The sequence below is a fragment of the Staurois parvus genome, unplaced genomic scaffold (genome assembly GCF_062004578.1).
Source record: "Staurois parvus isolate SC_StPar_1 unplaced genomic scaffold, SC_StPar_1.0 ptg000314l, whole genome shotgun sequence".
NCBI lineage: Eukaryota > Metazoa > Chordata > Amphibia > Anura > Ranidae > Staurois > Staurois parvus.
In genome coordinates this window covers 4095727-4107857 of record NW_028318110.1, presented here as the reverse complement: position 1 = coordinate 4107857, position 12131 = coordinate 4095727, and the positions used below count along the sequence as shown (strand labels likewise).

The window sequence follows — 12131 nt, the reverse complement described above, 5'->3', positions numbered from 1 at the left end:
TTAATTTTGTAATTTTTTTATCAAAATAATTTTGAGTGAATAAAACCTTTTATTATTCAAATTGGGTTTGTTGAGGCAAGAAAGAGTGTAAATACTATGAATAGTATATTCTTATGGGAATTAAAACTTTGTTTTAAATGTAAACTTTCCCTAGAATTCTTGTCACTAATGCCCCTATTTTCTATATAAATTATTGTACCTTCTAATAAGAATCTTGCAGGTGATTTCCTACTATAATATCTTGTGTGTTTTAGCATTTGTTTCTGAAAGTGATTTGGGTGCATAGTTTATTATATATTTCCTGATCATTTCTAGATTATGGCTTCAGTGTAAAGTGTGACCATTTTGTAACCAAACCGCTAAACTACTACTCACAAAATTTTAAGATGAGCAAATATGTCTCCTGGGTTAATACAGGTCTTCTGACAAACACAAGATGTGATCCACATCATTTTCCAACTGAAGGAGCCTTCATTTTGACAGTGGAATTGGACTGTTATCATTTTAGACTTGTTGGGGATGCAACATCTCCGATCTGTGCACACACCACAATAAGTGGGTCTATAACTCCTTCCTGTTGAACACTCCGATAACATCAATTTCACTGGTTGAGGTTCTTGAAATGTAGGCTGACATGTTTTTCCTTTTGGAATCTAAAAAATAATACAACACACAAAGCATACCCATTATTTATATTTATACCTGCTTCTAAAAGTGATTCTTAAGGCAGATGTTTTTTATTGTTTACCTTAATTCTGTGCATTAAAGTAAAAAACCCTCTGCATGCAGCTACTCCCCAGCCCCCTTTATGCTTACCTGAGCCCAATCTCTTTCTCAGCTTTTTCCTTCCTCGTTGACTCCCACTGCTGTCAGTCACAGCCAGCGAGGAGGTGGGGGGGGGCACCGCCGAGCCACACTGTCAGGGCACACATAGAGTCTGCTTGAGATCAAGCCCACATGAGTGCCCCCATGGAAATCGGCTTGCTATGGGGGCACTGGGTGAGGGGCAATTCCCAGGAGCACTAATGGGGGACCTGGGAAGAGAAGGATCAGGGCTGCATTGTGCAAAACCATTGCAGAGAGCAGGGAAGTGTGACATGTATTTATTTATTTATTTTTTTTAATCGAGCCTTTACAATCACTTTAAACTTTCCTCTGTATTTTACAGTTTTGATTACTTGCCATTTAAGACACTTTTGTTGTCTTCTTATTTGCTGTACCATTCTTTCAAGGTCTTCTTCATTGCTGTCTTGGTGTTGCCCTTGGTTCATATTTCACTATCACTTCTGTAACATCTGCAGCATGGCTGCACCTTCCTCAAGAGACCAACAAAGTTCTTGTCCACACTCTCATAACCTCTTGCCTTGACAACTGCAATGTCCTCCTCCTAGTCCACTAACAATACCCTAAACTCTATTATCAATCATTAGGTCTGCATAAGACTTTTCTATTCCTCCCAGGAATATAATTTACTATCCTTTGCCTTCTACACTTCACAACGCCTCCCCGGCCCATATTTCTGATCTTCACATATGCTTCCTAAAGCACACTTTCTCTGCTCCTCCATTGTACTACTAATGTCCTCTTCACGCATAACATTCCATGCATAGCAACAAGATTTTTTTTTTTTTAAACCCACATCTTGAAAACTGAAATTTTCTCTCTACTTTATTAATTACTATGTAACCAATTGTCTCCCCTATTGTGTTTTGCATACATATAATTGTTGGGTCTATTTCTCCTCCTTATGTATATGCTTGTTTCTGTGTAGAGTTATTTTTCATTGTATAGCACTGTGTAAGGCCTCTTCTGCGTGTTGGTTTTTTTTTTTTAACGGATGTGGATATAGATGCATTGTTATATAATGCTCAACAAAAATTAAAGGAATACTTTGAAAACACATCAGATCTCAATGGGGAAAAATATCATGCTGGATATCTATACTGATATGGACTGGGTAATGTTAGAAACAAAAGGATGCCCCATCGTTTGATGAAAATAATCAACCTACTGCGGACTGAATTCAAAGACTCCCCGAAATGCAAAGTGAAAAAATGATGTAGCAGGCTAGTCCATTTTGTTGAAATTTTAGCAACTTCAGATGGTACTCAGTAGTTTATGTGCTTGTATGCATGCCTGACAATGTTGCAGCATGCTCCTAATGAGATGAAAGATGGTGTCCTGGGGCATTTCCTCCCAGATCTGGACCAGGGCATCACTGAGCTCCTGGACAGTCTGAGGTGCAACCTGGTGGTGGACCGAAACATGATATCCAAGAGGTTTTCTATTGGATTTAGGTCACGCAAATGTGGGGGCCATTCAATGGTATCAATTCCTTCATCCTCCTGGAACTGCCTGCATACTCTTACCACATGAGGCCGGGCACTGTCGTACACCAGGAGGAACCCAGGACCCACTGCATCAGCGTAGGGTCTGATAGTGGGTCCAAGGATTTCATCCTGATACCTAATGGCAGTCAGAATGCTATTGTCTAGCCTGTAGAGGTCTGTGCGTGCCTGCATGGATGTGCCTCCCCAGACCATCGCTGACCCACCACCACCAAAACAGCACTTCCGCCTGCTGGTACTGGGGTTGTTGGTTCCAATCCCAACCAAGGTACCACCTGCCTGGAGTTTGCATGTTCCAGGCAGCATAACGTTCTCCTCGGCTTCTCCAGTCTCTTTCCCGTCTGTCATGTGCTCAGGGTGAACTTGCTCTCATCTGTGAAAAAGCACAGGTCGCCAGTGGTGGACCTGCCAATTCTGGTGTTCAATGGCAAATGCCAATCGAGCTCTATGGTGACAGGCAGTGAGCACAGGGCCCACTAGAGGACGTCGGGCCCTGAGGCACCCTAATAAAGTCTGTTCCTGATTGTTTGGTCAAAGACATTCACACAAGTGGCCTGCTGGAGATCGTTTTTAGGGCTCTGGCAGTGCTCATCCTGTTCCTCCTTGCACAACGGAGCAGATACCAGTCCTGCCGATGGGTTAAGGACCTTCTATGACCCTGTCCAGCTCTCCTAGAGTAACTCCCTGTCTCCTGGAATCTCCTCCATGCTCTTGAGAATGTACTGGGGGACACATTGATGTGCCATCCTGGAGGAGTTGGACTGCCTGTGTAACTGCTGTAGGGTCCAGGTATTGCCTCATGCTACCAGTAGTGACACTGACCCTAGCCAAATGCTAACCTAGTGAAACACAGTCAAAAAAGATGAGTAGGGAAAAACATTTAAGTGCTTCCACCTGTAAAACCATTCCTGTTTTGGGGGTCGTGTCATTGTTGCCCATCTAGTACACCTGTTGTTAATTTCATTACCACTAAAGCAGCTGAAACTGATTAACAACCCCCTCTGCTACTTGACTGACCAGATCAATAGCCCAGGAATTTAATTGACTTGATGCTATACTCTGATTAAAAAGTGTTCCTTTAATTTTTTGGAGCAGTGTGTGTGTGTATGTATATCTATATATTGTATCTATAGAACCATACACACAGCTGCAGACAGATCAGGAATAGAGTGATGAATATGGAGTCGTAAAGCAAAAATAGAAAATTTTATGTTTGCAATACTGGAAATAAAGAAAACTTTACGCTTATATACATTTACACGAGGTCTTTATGGAACATTTTACTTAGGATCTTTTTAACAAGATCCTGAGTATACTGTACACATCAGTAAATTCTTACGTCTATGTAAAACTTATTCAAGAACTGGAATCTCTTATGTTTTCAGTAAGATAAACAACTAGGTACTTTCCTAATAGACATACTGTAACATAGTTGATTTACTAAAGGCAGATACACTGTACACTTTCCAAGTGTAGTTGCACTCTTCAAGGGGAAGCTGTTTGCTTCCATCATCCAATCATATGCAAGTAAAAATGCTGGTTTTTTTTTTGTTTTTTTTTATTTGCATGTGATTAGGTATTCTTTGTAAAGTGAAGCTTTACTTCAACTAACCTATGGAGCAACTACACTTGCAAAGTGCACAGTATTTTTGCCTTTACTAAATAAACCCTAACATGTCTGTTTTGATATACAATTGTCAGCCACAGATGCATTTGTGCAAATCAACCAGACTGTCCTTTAACACCTCTGTGAATATATTAAAGCAGACTTTTCAACAAGAAAAAAACCATTATGGAGTAGAAAGCACTTGAAGATCATTCATCGTATGGAATGTGTACAATCTATTTACTTTTATCTTGTTTAAATTAAAATACAATAATTTAATTTTCTCCCCGCTTCCTAACCCCACAGCATTCACCCTTTCTCAGAGATCGCTTTGGTAAAACCATTTTTTATTTTTCTGCCCGATACACACTAAGAGGAGCTCGCAAGGAGGTCCCTGTACTAACTATGTGATGTTAGTACAGCAATCTCCCCACTGAGCTATTGTGTTTTGACAGGGGCACCTCCTCTCCACCAAAACACACCAGTCAGCGCTCGCAGCAATTGGCTGCCAGCATTGATCAGATGTCGATCAGCAGATGTTTTTCTGGCATGCCCATTCTACAGCAGCTGGACAGGCTCCTGTACACATGGGCCGAATGTCGGCCGGTTTCTGTTGAACCAGCCAATAGTGGCTGATATTTGGACCATGGGTACCAAGCATTAGGCTTGTCTTAAATCCTGAATTATAAGCTCTAACGAGTACGACCCTCTGATTCCTCCTGTATTGAATTGTGACTGTACTGTCTGCCCTCATGTTGTAAAGCACTGCGCAAAGTGTTGGCGCTCTATAAATCCTGTATAATAATATGTAAACCCTAACAATAACTTCTGTAATTTGCTCCTTTTTTGGTCTGTTAAATATACCATTGAAAACTATTTGTTAGATCTGTTTGATACCTGTTGATCCTGCGAGAAATCCAGTGAGCAGATTACTTCCTGATTTCAGTTTTCGCTCTCTGTGGACTATAGAACAACCCCCTATATTATGGAGATATAATTGTCCTGTAGTTCCAAGACAAATCTTGTCACAGGGTGACAATGCTGCTCTTACATAGTTACATTACAGTGAGTTTTCACCTTTGTACAGAAAGTGTATTACTCTCAGGATCACCAGGTGAAATTAAATGGAAAATAACTAGAAAGAAAACAAATACATATAAGGAATGTAAAACTGCAATGTATTAGATTTTTGTTCTATTTAGGACTATACATGCTTTAATACTCCTTTCCAGTGCCAGTGTTCTTGTGTTCTATGGGGCTGCATAGCATATACAGTTGTGTTCAAAATAATAGCAGTCAGACATCACTAACCTGATCAATCACTGTTTTTGGTAGAAATGATATTTCTACATGGCAAATAATTTACTAGCAGGTGTAGTAGAGTAATAGAAATCCAACAGACCCACCAGTCATGACATGCATGCTGCTGATTCTGTGTAATTGAATCACTAATTGAAAGGGGCATGTTCAAAATAATAGCAGTGTGGAGTTCTACTAGTGAGGTCATTCATTTTTTGAAAAACAGGTGGCAATTATTGCCCTTATTTAAGGAAGGAAGGCAGCAAATGTAGTACATGCTGGTTACAGTGCATTTCTCTCTGAAATTCTGAGGAAAATGGGTCGTTCCAGACATTGTTCAGAAGAACAGCGCACCTTGATTAAAAAGTTGATTGGAGAGGGGAAAACATAAAGAAGTGCAGAAAATGATAGGCTGCTCAGATAAAATGATCGCAAATGCTTTAAAATGGCAACCAATACCTGAAAGACGTGGAAGAAAGGGAAAAACTACCATTCGAATGGATAGAAGAATAGCCAAAATGGCAAGGACTCCGCCAACAATCAGCTCCAGGAAGATCAAAGAAGGTGTAAAGTTACCTGTGAGTACTGTTACAATTAGAAGACGCCTATGTGAAGCCAAGCTATCTGCAAGAAGCCCCCGCAAAGTACCACTGTTGAAGAAAAGACATGTGCTGAAGAGGTTACAATTTGCCAAAGAGCACATTGACTGGCCTATAGAGAAATGGCGCAACATTTTGTGGACTGATGAAAGTAAGATTGTTCTTTTTGGGTCTAGTGGCCGGAGACAGTTTGTCAGACGACCCCCAAACACTGAATTCAAGCCACAGTACACTGTGAAGACAGTGAAGCATGGTTGCACAAGCATCATGATATGGGGATGTTTCTCCTACTATGGTGTTGGGCCTATTTATCGCATACCAGGGATCATGGATCAGTTTGAATACATCAGAATACTTGAAGAGGTCATGCTGCCTTATGCTGAAGAGGAAATGCCCTTGAAATGGGTGTTCCAACAAGACAACGACCCCAAACACACCAGTAAACGTGCAACATCTTGGTTCCAGACCAACAAGATTGACGTTATGGAGTGGCCAGCCCAATCCCCGGATCTTAATCCAATAGAAAACTTGTGGGGTGACATCAAAAATGCAGTTTCTGAGGCAAAACCAAGAAATAGAGAAGAACTGTGGAATGTAGTACAACCATCCTGGGCTGGAATACCTGTTCACAGGTGCCAGAAGTTGGTTGACTCCATGCAACACAGATGTACAGCAGTTCTCAGAAACAGTGCTTATACAACTAAATATTCATTAAGTGATTCAAAGGAAAGCAAAATCTTCAAACATTTTTCAGTTTATAAAGTGAATGTTTGAGTTTGTAAAGAAGAATACAAACACTGCTATTTTTTGAACAGTCTAATATTCACTTTTCTTCAATTTTTTAGAGGAACAACACAAATTTGATATATTTTTCTTCATGTTTTGATTTGGAATAGAATGTGTAATGTTCCCAATGCATTTGTGTGTATGGAAATAAAAGCTATTATAAGGATTTTGAGCTTTATTCACTTTTTTCAACACACTGCTATTAATTTGAACACAACTGTATATTCCTGGCCATTCCAATAACAACTAAACAGATTGGATATTTCAGTTTAACCTGAACACTGCCTGTGTGAATACATCTACCTGCAGAGGCAGAAAGAGCTAAGCTTTTTCATTTATTAGGTTACCTCCTTAGCTGACAAGATATTGGAATAGAAGATGGTGGGGCTTCAGTAAGCCAATTTATATTCATTAGCAATGTCATTCTGGCAACCTATATGATATTCTATTGATGTAGCATCCGCACAAATTCCATATAGGTTTGAGTCCTACTGAGAAGAGTACTTAGCAGCCAAGTGGTGCATAGCAAAAAAGTTAATTACATGGCCACAATTTGAGCTCTTGGATTTATTGTGGTATAACTTGTAAATTTCCACAACTGTTTTAATTTAAAATGCATTTATATATTTAAAACATTCAACTTGACAACCTAAAAAGGAATTTCATATGTGCTTACCTTTATTGCACTGAGCAGAGTAGTATTACATGGTCGTAGGTAGCATAGTCTGCTTTCTTTTGTCATTTCACATTTGCTGTTTTCATTGGTAACTCTGACTGAGATCCCCATGCCACATGTTTTAGAACATGGACTCCATTGAGTTGCCTGGACAAGGCACTTCTTTTTCCAAACAAGTGGTAGAATTTTGTATACTAGAACGAAGCATAGTAAATTTAAAGTGAGTTATCCAACAAACTGACATTTCAGCTTAAGGGTGGACAGCAGTGTGCTGGGTCACCCACTGCTTATAATACTGTTCACTCCAGATGAGAGCTTCCCCCGCATTCCTGGGTGTTTCTCTTTCAAGATTTAGTGGGGCGACTTCTACTTATTTCTGATTTCACTGTGGTGTTTAGAGCAAAAGTGGAAGACTTTGGAACTCTTGGACTAAGTTCCAAAAAGGGCCAACAGGCTGGTGTGTAATTCAACCTAGTGGCATCTACCAAGAACCCAAATACCTAACAAATAGAGAGAAGATCTTTGTATGAAACTATGTTCTTAATAACAATATATAGCCTCTTTACGGTGTTTTAAAGCCAGAGAATTAGCATGGCAGCCAGGAAACTAGCAGTGTCATAAGGACAGCAACCATATTTGTCTCATGACATTTTTATTTTAAATACTATACACAAATAATTGACCAGAAATGTAATTCTGTATAAAATCCTGGAGAATTGCACATTCTTGCTTGATATTTTATCCCAGCATATATTGTGCGTTCCATAAGCACTGCCATGACCATCAGCTAAAGTAGGAAGCTTTCCAATCATATGTACACTTTTATCTATATGAGAAATACTGCATTTAAACCTGTACTAAAATGTGCAAGATTCTCATCTCCACAGTTAAACCCTCTCCAGCTACTGTCATCTCTTCCTGGGCTGCAAGTCTTTTCAGGGTATACAAGGCTTATTTTGGGAGGTAAACCAGACTAGGTTTAAGTATGTACGTTTATAAAAGGCCAAAGTCATATGTATGAAGAAATTTCTTTTTAATGCCTTAGGGAAGCTAGGTCAGAGTCCATACAGACAGTGGTGTATTTAGGTTTTGTGCTGCCCTAGGCAACACAACAATTGGTGCCACCCCCCCCACAGAAAGAGCCTGACATTGAGCAAGAACACCCCTGCCCTTCACCCGAGCCTTCCACTACCACTGCCCCCCATACACCAGCCACCATACCCCATGGTGAGCGACAAAGAAAGACACTCCCTTCACAGCTCCAGACATCCCCAGGAACGAGACGAGCTGTGCATACACCGTCATGAAACCCACAGCATGTCTCAGAACCCACCAGGTTCCCATGCCGTGTGTGTCCCTTCTGCTGCCCCCCTGAAAAATGCCGCCCTATGCAAATGCCTTGTGGTAAATACACACCTGCATACAGAGTGAATGTGGAACTCCTAGCAATATTTCTAGGTCTCATGCTAACCAATTTAAGAAATATATGGCTCAGTATGTCCAGTTTTCTATGGATTGCAAAGGAGAGGTAAATTTTATGAATGAGCTATATAGACAGGTAGACCGAGGGTAGGAGTGTGCTAAAGAGATGGATATGACTAATAAGCTTGAGTGGAGCTTGTATACAGCCATACCTGTCTTAAAGTGAAAGTAACGTCCACTTTTATAATTTGTACCTACAGGTAAGCTTATAATAAGACAGCTGCTGAAATAGTAAATATCTCCTAAACTTGCACTGTTTAGGAAATATTCACACAGCATGCAGCCGGTGACCTCAGCAGCACATGCACTCTGAACAGACACGCTGGAATGATGTCATCAGCGCCCCAGCCATTCATAAAGCCGGAGTTCCCAAACCTGCCCGGGAGCCATGACAGTGCTGAGCTGGAGGGCTCCGTGTCCAGGTAAGTCTGTCATAATGTACTGGTATGCGGCGCATACTGGTACATGACCTAAACATGCTGGGGTCCTTTTTTATTTTGGTGGTGGTATGCTACCACTTTAACCAGTTTTCAAGGTTGTCCATTTTTAAATTAGCAAGGTAAATCAGTGGGTAGCACTGATGTATCAAGTTCAATTGTGACCAAGGATGCTATTTGAATGGAAAATTTTGGTTTCCTCCAGGTACCCCAGACACATACTCTAAGGTTAACTGGTGTCTGATCAAGTTGGCCATTGAGCAAAAGTGTGACTGAATGTGAGAGGGGCTGTTGTTCAGTTGTATGTACGTTGTAAAGGGATAATGTGATGACACTATAGAGCCAGTAAAGCCATATCTTACACCTATGAGGGCCAAGAAGCCAGAAACAGTTTTATGCATATTGGTTATATTGGTTCTGTAAAATGATGGCTATATCCGTTCAATACACCATCAGGTCTGGATGTACACACGACTAAAAGAGGGCAAAAAGATTTTCATGACTGACCACAGACCCATAAGCAGAGACTGAGTTCCCTGCTTTTAGGTTTTGTGCTGAAAGTAAGGATACCTTCTGTTATATCTGCTGTCTCTCTTGAGACCAAAGATATTTGAATTGATGTTGGTTGCCAGCTAGGACCTTGGTAATCTTCTATTTAGGTCACAGATCATTTGTTCTGGCCCGTTGGTTTCTATCAAGTTTCTTGGTTTCTTATTACCAGGTATTCTGTTAATAACATGGATTTGACTCTGCAGAGGTTAATTGCCAGATTGGCCATCAACATTTTAATTCTGCTCCCAGTGTGATACCCTGATGCAGCAATCTGACTAGAATTAGACCATGGAATGTTACTGCAGGGGACAAAAATTAGTTTTTCTACCATTTGGAAGCACACATTATTGCATACACCATTTTACAATGTATTCAACTGAGAAGAAGTACTTTACAACGAGGGGGAGATTTACTAAAGCTGGTTCACTCAGAATCTTGTGCACCTGTACATGGTAGCCAATCAGCGTCTAACCACGGCTCGTTCAATTAAGCTTTAGCAATAAAACCTGGAAGCTGATTGGTTTCCATGCAGAAGTGCAAAGATTCTGAGTGATGCAGCTTTAGTAAATAAACCCCTGTGTGTACTACTGCATCAACTGAGCAGCAAGGTACTATGCAGTAAGTTCCAAAGTAGAAAACAAAATGAAGATGTCTCAGCACTGGTGGCTGTTGATGAGTCCATCTATAGCCATCTTCAGTTACTGCTTACTTACAGTTGTAAGAAAAAGTATGTGAACCCCTTGGGATTATGTGGAGTTTTGCATGAACTGGGCATAAAATGTGCTCTGAACGTCATCTAAGTCACAACAATAGAAGAACACAGTCTGCTGAACATAATACTACACAAACATTAGACGTTGCCATGGTCTAATTGCACATAACATGTAAACATTCACAGTGCAGGGAGGAAAAAGTATGTGAGGCCCTAGCTTAATGACTTCTCCCAGAGCTAATTGGAGCCAGGAGTGAGCCAACCTTGACTCCAATCAGTGTGATAATATTGGATGTGTTGCTGACAGCTGTCCTGCTCTTAAAAAACACACACCTGTTTTGGGTTTACTGGTTTTAAGAAGCACTGTCTGATGTGAACCATGCCTTGCAGAAAAGGAGCTCTCAGAAGACCTACGATCAAGAATTGTTGACTTGCATGAAGCTGGAAAGGGTTACAAAAGTATCTCCAAAAGCCTTGATGTTCATGTGTCCACGGTAAGACAGACTGTCTACAAATGGAGAAAGATTAGCACTGTTGCTACTCTCCCTAGGCGCTGTCGTCCTGTAAAAATGACTGCAAGAGCACAGCGCAGAATGCTGCATGAGGTAAAGAAGAATCCCAGAGTGTCAGCTAAAGACCTACAGAAATCTCTGGCACATGCTAACATTTTTGTTGACACATCTACAATAAGGAAAACATTAAACAAGAATGGAGTACATGGGAGGACACCACAGAGGAAGCCATTGCTGTCCAAAAAAGAATATTGCAGCACGTTTGAAGTTTGCAAAAGAGCACCTGGATGTTCCACAGCACTACTGGCAAAATATACTGTGGACAGATGAAACCAAGATTGAGTTGTTTGGGAAGAACACACAACACTATGTGTGGAGAAAAAAAAGGCACAGCACACCAACATCAAAACCTCATCCCCACTGTAAAACATGGCGGAGGGAGCATCATGGTTTGGGGCTGCTTTGCTGCCTCAGGGCCTGGACGGATTGTTGTCATTGATGGGAAAATGAATTCCAGAGTTTATCAAGACATTTTGCAGGAAAACGTACGACCATCTGTCCGCCAACTGAAGCTCCGCAGAGGATGGGTGATGCAACAGGACAATGACCCAAAGCATACAAGTAATTCAACAAAACAATGGCTGCAACAGCACAGAATACGCCTTCTGGAGTGGCCCAGTCAGAGTCCTGACCTCAACCTGATTGAAATGCTGTGGCATGACCATAAGAGAGCGATTCACACCAGACATCCCAAGAATATTGCTACATTGAAACAGTTTTGTGAAGAGGAGTGGTCCAAAATGACTCCAGATCATTGTGCAGGTCTGATCTGCAACTACAGGAAACGTTTGGTTGAGGTTATTGCTGCCAAAGGAGGGTCAACCAGTTATTAAGTCCAAAGGTTCACATACTTTTTCCTCCCTGCACTGTGAATATTTACATGTTATGTACAATTAAACCATAGCAACATCTAATGTTTGTGTAGTATTATGTTCATCAGACTGTGTTCTTCTATTGTTCCTCCCCTTCATCACAGTTGTGACTGCGCACACAGACCAGATAGCAGGGTGGGATTTACACTAGAATATTAATAATAAAAAATATTCGTCATCATCACCTGCG

The 12131-nt window shown here is 40.8% G+C and overlaps 1 long non-coding RNA gene across 1 annotated transcript; it reads right to left on the bottom strand.

Annotated features, from left to right (window-relative positions):
- On the bottom strand, nucleotides 1-7504 carry LOC149457564 (uncharacterized). Its single transcript, XR_016313609.1, has 2 exons — nucleotides 7315-7504; nucleotides 1-653 (listed from the first exon to the last, which is right to left on the bottom strand). It is a non-coding gene; the product is annotated as an uncharacterized LOC149457564 (long non-coding RNA).
- Between the last annotated feature and the right edge of the window lie 4627 nt (nucleotides 7505-12131).